Raw genomic sequence first — 10,171 nt, forward strand, 5'->3', positions numbered from 1 at the left:
GGAGGGAGGGAGGGAGGGAGGGAGAGAGAGCTAGCCAGGAATAAGTAGAGAGAGTTGGGGGGAATGGAGAGAGAAGGGACAGAGAGGGTAAGAGAGTAGGAGAGTAAGAGGGTAAGAGTGAGGAGGGGGGCAAACAGCCCCTTTGATACAGCATACCTAGCTGTTGCCAGGTGACTGTGGGAGGAGCTAACACTGTATGTGTTAGAAGGAATGCTTACATGTACTCTTTGCCCCTCCTCCTTGGTAGTTCGAGTCCTGAGGATCGGAGGTATGACACAGCTATATCATTTGTGACCGAACACTCCCCCCCCCCCCCCCCCCCCCCCGCCCCCCGAGACAGGCTTTCTCTGTGTAGCCCTGGCTGTCCTGGAACTCACTCTGTAGACCAGGCTGGCCTCGAACTCAGAAATCCACCTGCCTCTGCTTTCCAAGTGCTGGGTGTTACTGAGCACTTCTTAGTCATTTATTCTCCATTCTTTAGACCCAGAAACTCAGTTGTGAGTTTCTGGATTAGCCACCAGCCACCGCACAAAGACACTTTTGTGATTGTGTCCGAGAACTACACCTAAGTGTGGCTGGAGGTATGTGGACACAGAGGACATCTTGCTACTGTGTCCGATGAGCAAAGTAACAGTTCACACCTAGGTCCTGTGATCTCCTCTGTCTTGGATTTGTGGGATTTTTGTTATTGTTTAATTTTTATTATTTTTAAATTATACATAGGCATGTTGTCTGCATGTGGGTACATACACATTAAGTGGTAGTAACATCAGAGGCTTTGGATTCCCTGAAATAATTGTAAGCCACCCCATGTCGGGGCTGGGAACTAAACTCAGGTCCTCTGTAAGAGTAACAAGTGTATTTAACTACTGAGCTGTTTTTCCAGCCCCTGGTTTTTGTTTGTTTATTTGTTTGTTTTTATTTCCTTGTTAGTTTGTTTGTTTTTTTTTTTTTTTTTTTTTTTTTTTTTTTTGCTATTGTTGTTTTGAGAAAATGCCTCATGTAACCCAAGTTGATCTTAAATTCTCTAGTGTAGCCAAGGATTACCTTGAACTTCTGATCTACCTCTTAAGTGCTGGGTTTATAGGCCTGTATTACTACGTCCAGTTTTTTGTTGGGGATCACCTCGGGCCTTTGCAGATGCTAGGCAAGCACTCTACCAAGTGAGAGTTAACTCGCAAGCAGAAGAAAATGCATGTGGCTTGGGTGCCAGTTGCCTTCTTGTGTTGACATCATGAAAGGCACATTGTCTAATGCTGGGACTGTGGGCTGGTTTCCTGTTATCCAAATTAAGGAGGGGCGGGGTCCTCCACAGTCAGTCTCTCTAGTGGGGCTTAGAAACCGTCATGAGAAAGCAACAAAGCCAAACAATGAACAAACTCACTTAAAAAGAGGAAAGAACAAAGACAGGATCCAGGGCTACTCTGTCCATAAGGAGGCAAACTCATAAGGAGACAAATTCATTCCATTATTGTCAAAGATCTGTGATATAAGGGTTTTACCAAAAACTGAGGGTGGGGAATGGGGAGGGGACAATAAACATCCCTTCCTCTTTTCCTCAGTTGCCTTAATCTATCTGATGATTTATTGCAAGAGTGTGTGTGTGTGTGTGTGTGTGTATGTAAGTGTGGGTGTGTGTTGCCAGGCAAGCCCACACCCTTCACACTTTGAGGCACATAAAGCAGGAGTTGCTAATATAATTTCGAATGCATGACTATTTATGGTTGCTGTCTTTCTTTGCAAATCTGAAGGAGTTCATTACTCGGGCACTGTGGCAGCAGACCTCAGATCCACACCTTTTCCTTTGAGGTAAAAACCGCAGTATTTACTCTGTACTTAGGCTTTGTGGCTTAAAGCTTTGAGAACAATGCATGTCTTTAACATTTTCTTTTCTTCCAAATAAAAGAAGGGTAAATAAGGAAACAACAGACTACATAGAATTTACAGCACCATTGTTCTTTGCTTGCTTCATCAGTCAGAGAACCATTCAGTAAGGAGGTGATGGGTAGAATGGCTTTGATACTGTAGTGGCTTGCAACTTTGTAAAAGCAATATGTGGAAGTGACCCCCCCCCCCCACACACACGGGAATGTCTCTGTTTTACTTTCAGCATCCCTCTTTTAGGCTTTATCTCATCTTCTAGGGGTGAACCTGGGAAGATGTAGGGTTCTGACTCTGTCCCTCCCTCCCCCTCCCTCCTTTCCCCCAAATCTCCCTCCTTCTGCCCCTCTCTCTCCTCTACCAGAAATTGAATCCAGGACTCCATGCATGATAGCCAAGGTCCTGCCACTGAGCTACGTTTCCCAACTTTTGTTGTTGTTGTTGTTGTTTGTTTGTTTATTTTTTGGGTTTTTGTTTTTGTTTTGTTTTTTTGTTTTTTCAAGACAGGATTTCTCTGTGTAGCCCTGGCTGTACTGGAACTCACTCTGTAGACCAGGCTGGCCTCGAACTCAGAAATCCTCCTGCCTCTGCCTCCCAAGTGCTGGAATTAAAGGCGTGCGCCACTACTGCCCTGCTCTCCCAGCTATTTCTTAAAAATGTTTTCTGCCACCTTTAAATCCCAGGTTGGCTTTAAACTCATGATAATCCTCCTGCCTCCATCTCTCAAGCTTTGGGTTTCTGGATCTTGGCAATGACACTCATCCTTTTATTTTAGATGATAATTCATTGATACCACTGGATTGTCTTAAAGGAATTAATTCCAAGTTGTTCTATCCACCCTCCTGTCCACGAGGTCTCTTTACAGGTCCTACAATGCATGCTACTAGTCCACTCCTCTTAGAGAGAGGTGTCTGTGAATGCAGAGACTGTCATTTCCCATTGGAAGTCAGAACTTATTGCATAATTACTTCAAACATTAATAATAATGGTTGATACAGGGAGTCCATTTGATGAGGTATACAAAAGGGGATTTTTTTTTTTAATTTCTCTAATGGTAGATTTAAATTTCTTCTCCTAAATGCATGTCCTAACACCTTACCACAAAGTGGCATTTCTTGTTCGGCTAGGGTTTTTTTTTTTGTCACCCCCCCACCCCCATCAACAGATTGCAAAGTGTAGCTGAAGATTATGAAGAAACCATGTCACTATGCCCATTTAAGGCTGCATTGCACCGAGGCAAACCACAGGACAAGGCAAAGAATGAACTAGTCAAACATTCCTATGTGCAAGAGAGAGCAAGAAAAATTCCTGGGTTTGTCACGTGGAGGCTAAATAACTCCTTTTCCTCTGATGGGGTGACATTCCTTGTACTGCCTTTCCCCTTCTGGGGATCTTTTGAGGGCTGCTCGAGAGACACCTGTCACCAAAATGAAACATCTGCCTGTGCCTCAAAATCCAGCTGCATTCCCAGCTTAGTGAGTGTGGGTCAGGGTCCTCCTCATCTTCACTCCTTATGCTTTCACCCCTACAGATGAGGAATGGACTTGCAGCTATTTAATTCACAGACAAGGAGAATTGTAAATGAAGAAAATTTACATTGTGGTGTGTGTGTGTGTGTGTGTGTGTGTGTGTGTGTGGTTTGTGGATAGAATCTAAGGCCTTGAGAATGTGAAGGACACACTATTACCAATCTGTACTCTAGCCCCACCCCACCCCACCCCACCAAATTTTTTTAAAAGCTTTTTATATGGTTGGAATAAAAGAGAATTTCAAAAGAATAGCTTCTGGATGAAGCAGTACTGCCTCATTCCCTGTATGTGTGTCCTGAGTGTTACTTTGACTAAATTATCTCTCCCAAGCTCTGTCTCACAGCCAGGGCCTTCCTGGGCTCTCTGCCAGGGGTGCTGCTCAGTGACCAGGCCTTAGATTTTCAATTTCATTGTCTCTTCTTTTTAAATTAATTTGTTCTTTGACAACTTACACACACACACACACATACACACACACACACACACACACACGTCACCCTTCCATCTATGTCCATACTCTTCACCCACACCCCAAGTTTCCATCCCACTTTCAGGTCTTTTTGTTCACTTTTGTTTTTTCTGTCACACACTGGGTTTGACTGGTCCCACACCTAGCCGTGGAGCTATCCACTGGAGCATCAGTAACTCACCTGTGGCTACGTCACTGAAGACAGTGACTTCCTCTCCAGAAACCTTAACTGCCTCTATGACTGCTGGACAGGACTGAGCCCTTTAACTCCCCTCACCCCCTCATCCGTGACTGGATGTTGAAGAGCTCAGACCTCAGCAAGCTCTATGCAGGCAATCTCGGCTGGCAGCTTCCAGTTCATGAGTGCCCTGGCATTTCATAGCCCTCCTCCGACCGTCTGGCTCTTAATTATTTCCCTCCCTTCTTCTGTGACATTTCCTGAACCTTGCAGGGGATGGTACAGATGCCCCATTTAAGACTCGAGCACCCAACAGTCAATCATTAGTTCTCAGAACCTTGGCCAGCCCTTGATGCTGCATTGACCGCTGTTCACTGCAAATAAAAGCATCTTTGATCGAGGCTGAGGCCAGCACCAGCTCGTGGCTATAAACATAAGTATGTAGGAAGTAGCTTCACATGTCAATTCAGTAAAACAAAAGTAGCAGTTTCACTTCTAGTGACCATGACTTCCCCATCATGAGCTTTTGACCAAAGTCATAGTGTCAGGCAAGAACTCCCTCTTGTGGAGCGGACCAGGAATCAGTCGGAAATCAGTTGGATGCCCCCGAAACAGTTGTGCCACTATCATAGCACTGGGGACATCCTGCCTGGCAAGTGGCATTGGAAGGTGCAAAGATGGGAGAGAGCACTGTTGATTTTTCTCTCCCAGCTGCCTGAATAGAAACTTTGGCACGGCAAAACCTAAATGGCAGAGAGGAAGCTCAACCTCAGTGTGGAGTCTCTGTGTTCTGTACCCAAGTTCAACAATAGTTTCCTACTGTACAGTTCTGGTGGGCAACCAAGAAGGGTGGCCATAGCCTGTATTTTCTAAACCTCCTCATGAGGTATCCCATATCTGACACTGAGATAAAAGTCAATAATCCATGACTTCTGGGGTTGGCATTATCCATCCTCCACCTTCACTTTCTTTGTTCAGCATTTTCAGGTCACCTGTTCCCCAGGTCATTCATGCTAAGACCTCAGTTTATCAGACTCCACCAAAACTCATGTTCAGGCTTGGTATCCATGAAGCAGTCAGTATCAGGAGGTGGCCTAGTAGGACATGTTTGAGTCACAAGGGTAGAACTACCATGATCAGGCCCATGCTTTTCATGAAGAGGTGAGTTCACTTTTTTTTTTTTTGAGACTGAATTGGTTATAGCTAATCCAGAAACTAGTTTGTTTGTTTGTTTGTTTGTTTCATATAGAATATTATCCCTTTTGTCCCTTCCTTTCCATGTTCTACTGTGTGTGAAACAGCACCAGGCTTTCACCAGAAGATCAGATTTGAGGCTGCTCTATCTTGTGCTGCAGCTTCCATATCTATGAGCTTAACAAACCTCATTCTTTTCTGTATACAAAGTCTTGGGTATTTTGTTATAGCTCTGAAAACAATCAGGCCACATACAAGAACAAGGAAACTGAAAATTTTAAAAGATATTTGAAAAACTTCAATGAATTTTTAAAACCACACATAATAAAACATCACCAATGATTTGGGTAACTGTGGCTCGGAAGAACAAGTGGATCTACATAAAACCAGAACACTGTACAATAGACCAGACCAGGCATGTTTGCAGAGGACTCGGGGAGGAATAACTAACAAAAAGATGTATGGAAACTTACTACTTTGTAAGAGTAGTAAATATATATAATTTAAAGGAAAAAGTGAAGGAGGATGTGGCTCAATGGGTAAGAACACTGGATGCCCTTTCAGAGGACCTGGGTTCAATTCCCAGCACCTACACGGCCTCTCACAACCACTGCAACTTCACTTCCAGGGGATGTGACATCTTCCTCCAGCCTCTAAGGGTGCATGTAGTGCACAGACATACATAGGAAACATACGCAAATACATACATTATTTTAAAAAGAAAAAATAGTTTGAGTTGAGGTACCCTACCTGGGAGGGGTTAATACTTTCAGAAGCCATAGGTTATAAAACAAAGTTTCCTGTGCCAGGTGGAGACACCTTCCCGTGAATTGTTGTATAGGGAGGTCCCGAAGACTCCCCTAAACAATGCAGACTCTTGACATTGCTCTTGGTTGCCCAATAGAACTTGATGAAAAGACCCTTATTGCTGAAGATACTGCACACATTAGTCACAAGACATAGAGATATCAAGCTGGAACTCAGCTAAACCCTGCTGGCTGACTTTCATAGTATCGGAAGGGGCTATGCAGTCTTCTAGGGGAGATGAATCATCAACAGTATTACCCAGCTGTGTCCCCTGTGAACTAAAAATCCAATTGCTGGTTTGCTAGTGGCATAGACATTATCAGTCTAACCAACTACTTGATGATTAGATTTAAGGACCACTACACAGAAAATAACTTGTGCCTGGAACTATAGACTTGGCCAATAACCTGTAGCTGAGTGGTCAAGGGACCTGCACACAGGGCATGACCTACAACTATTGCTTTACTATGGACACACTATCAACCTGTTTTATAAATATTTAACTTTATATCCATAGATTAGTGCTGCTCTCAGCCTTCTTCAGAGAAGTTCTTTATCTAGTACACAGTGGTTAATGTAGAAAGACATCATTTGTCAAAGTGCAGTGTGGGAAAACTCTGTTAATTAGTGCTGAAGCCAGCCATTGACTGGATAGCCTCTGGGTTCCTGGAGTGACAGGAAACTCCCTTCATTAGTGGGGCTTCTCCTCTGATTTTGTCTGGGGAATTCTAAGTCCACATACAAGCCTCTGCCCGAGGAATGTCACCTAGCATTAGTTAGATTACAGGATCATTTTCCTTTCTCCTGATAAGAACCTGTTCAGCTAGCACTCGAGATTCCTGAAATGCTTCCCCATGCTAATGAGGCATTTAGGTACTCTAAACCCTCAGCCCTTAGGCGACCTTTGCCCATTCTGGATGCTCCGGCCCTCAGTCCTCCAAAACTTTATAAGTCTTGAATCACTCTAAGTAAAGTTGATCTGCCTCCTACTAGGTGGTCTTGGTGTGATCATTCACACTGTGTATTCACAGGGCTTCCTAGCCCCTTGTTCTTCATCTCTGCTTCCTTTCCCATCTCCTTAGACCATATCGGCCGACCCCAAACAAGACATCTCTATTACTTTCCACTGTATTACAGGCTTTTCTATGATTGCCAGAAAACACCACGACTAAAAAAAAGAAAGAGTTTGCAGAAATTCATTCCAAAGGGATAAGAATTTATCATGTTGGGGAAGGCGTGGTCCAAACAGTAGAATTGGGATCTAGAGTAGGAAGCCGAGAACCCACAGTCTCAACCACAAACACGATGAACAGAGTAAATTGGAAGTGCCTACAAGACTGGGGCCTACCCCTAGTGATATACTTCCTCTAGCAAGACTGCCCCATCCAAACACTGGCTGGAGAGCAAGTGTTCAAATGCCTAAGACTAACAGGGGGCCATTTCTTATTCAAACCAATACACCTACCCCTTCCCAAAGCTCAGAGAACACCTGGGAAGTAGAGATGGGAAGGTTCTAAGAGCCAGAGGTTGGGGAGGAGTGTTGTAAAACAAAACTCTCTGTCTCTTAGGAGTGACAGCTAATGTTATCTAGAGAAAGGGTCTTTTTTCAATTTTTTAAAATTTTCTATTCTTCTCTCATATATTACATCCTGACCACAGTTTCCCCTATCTCTTCTATCTCAAGTATCCACTTCTTTTTTCATTTCTTTTTTGTAAAGATTTATTTATTTATTATATGTAAGTACACTGTAGCTCTCTTCAGACACCCCAGAAGGCATCAGATCTCATTACGGATGGCTGTGAGCCACCATGTGGTTGCTGGGATTTGAACTCAGGATCTCTGGAAGAGTAGTCAGTGCTCTTAACCACTGAGCCATCTCTCCAGCCCTCTCCTACTTCTCCTCTCCCCCAGATCCACTTGTCCACTCTGCCTCCCTTCAGAAAAGAGCAGGGACATAAATCAACTATGGCATAACAAACTACAGTAAGACCAGGCACACACCATCACATCAAGGCTGGAGGAGGCAACCCAGTCGGAGGAAAAGGGTGCCACAAGTAGGCAAAAGAGTCAGGGACAGTCCCTGCTCCCTCTGTTAGGATTCCCACAAGAGCACCAAGCTGCTCAGCCATATCATAGATTTAGAGGACCCAGATCAGACGCCTACAGGCTTCCTGATCTCTGCAGGTCCCCATGAGTTCCAGTCACTTGGTTCTCTCATGGCGTGTCCCTGACCCCTCTAACTCTTCCAATCCTGAGGAAGGGGTTCTCTTTTCTCTTTCCATCAGCTTTCTTTCTTTCTTCCTTCCTTCTTTTCCTTCTCTCTCTCTCTTCCTTCCTTTTTAAAAAAATATTTATTTATTATTATAAATGAGTACACTATAACTGTCTTCAGACATACATTACAGGTGGTTGTGAGCCACCATGTGGTTGCAGGGATTTGAACTCATGACCTTTGGAAGAGCAGTGCTCTTACCCGCTGAGCCACCTCACCAGCTTCCTTTCTTTGTTTCTCTTTCTTTCTTTCTTTCTCTCTCTCTTCCTTCCTTCATTTCTCTCTCTTTCTCCCTTTCTCCCTTTCTTCCTTTCTTCCTTTCTTCCTTCCTTCCTTTCTTTCTCTCTTTCTTTCTTTCTTTCTTTCTTTCTTTCTTTCTTTCTCTCTTTCTTTCTTTCTTTCTTTTTCTTTCTTTCTTAGCCACTGACAAATTGCCTATGTTCCATCTGGTAAATCCCTCCCCAGCCCATGCTCATGCGGGTAGCCTCTTTACACTCAGTTGGTCACACACACAAAATACTAAGAAAGGATTTGTTGGGGACGAGAGTGATGGCTCAGTGGTCAAGAGCACTGGCTGCTCTTCCAGAGGCCCTGGGTTTGATTCTCAGCACCCACACAGCAGCACAAAGCTGGCTGTAACTCTAGTTCTAGGGGATCTGACACCCTCACACCAATGCGCCTAGGATAAAGTTTGTTTGTTTGTTTTGTTTTTAAGAAGAGAAAGGGCTTGTTGGGAGGAGAGTTAGAGGGTAATGGTGAGGGACGATGAATAAAAATTCATTATATACACATACCGATCTGTCAATGAATTAAAAAGTACACTAAGGGCAAAAAACACAGCAAAAACGCCACAGAGTGAAGAGTCAGCCTATAGAAGGAGAAAATAATATTTTCCAGCTGTACACCAGACATGGAGTTAGCAGGAATGCAGAAATTAAAGTCCAAATTAAATCAAAATTCTAAATTATACATTAAAGAAACAGACTAAAGAATTGAACAGGGAGTTCTCCAAGATTAAATACAAATGACCTGTAAATATTTGAAGAAGTATTTATCATTCTTGGCCACCAGGGAAACGCAAAGTAGAACCATTTTGATAGTCTATCTTACCCTTCTCAGAATGCCTCTCATGAAGAAAACGAAAATCAACAGATGCGTGTGAGGATGTGGGGGCGGGGGCAATGCTTTACACACTGATGGCATCGAGGTAAGCTGCACCAGCTCACATCAACATTACTGTAACTGAAAAAATAGAAACTAGAACTCCCTTATGATCCTTATGCTGATAGAATAGAGGATTTCTTAGCTTGGATTACGTGATATGGTCTGAGTAATCCAACCATGGCTGCTTCACACCAGAAAGGCTGAGAGTCCAGGAGCTGTTTGATCATAAGACTGAGTGTCTCAGGAGTTCCAGTCTGATGCTGAAGGCCTAGAGTACTCCTGAAGAACCCCTGGAAATCAACACAGGCAGCCCGAAGGAGCTGGGTTATGATAGCAGCCAAGGAATGGAACAGCAGCTGTAGCAACAGAGTGGACACACTTGCATGCAAGAGAGAAGGCAAGCAGGCAAAAGTTTCTTCTTACATCTTTTTGCCCGCGTCTCCATCAGAAGGTGCTGCCCACATTTACAGTTGCCTTTCCACTGTAACAAGCCTGATCAAGAAAATACGTCACAGAAGTGGCAGCAGCGTGTCTTTTTTTATTAGTTCTGGTTCCAGTGGAGTCGACAACCAAGATCAAGCATCACCCCCACCTAACCGTGGAGCACATACTCTAAGTGAACATGGATACTTGAATGTCTGTGTTTGTTGCTTTTCTATACATGATAGCCAAAAAA

Source organism: Mastomys coucha, unplaced genomic scaffold (assembly GCF_008632895.1).
Source record: "Mastomys coucha isolate ucsf_1 unplaced genomic scaffold, UCSF_Mcou_1 pScaffold2, whole genome shotgun sequence".
In the NCBI taxonomy this organism is placed as follows: domain Eukaryota; kingdom Metazoa; phylum Chordata; class Mammalia; order Rodentia; family Muridae; genus Mastomys; species Mastomys coucha.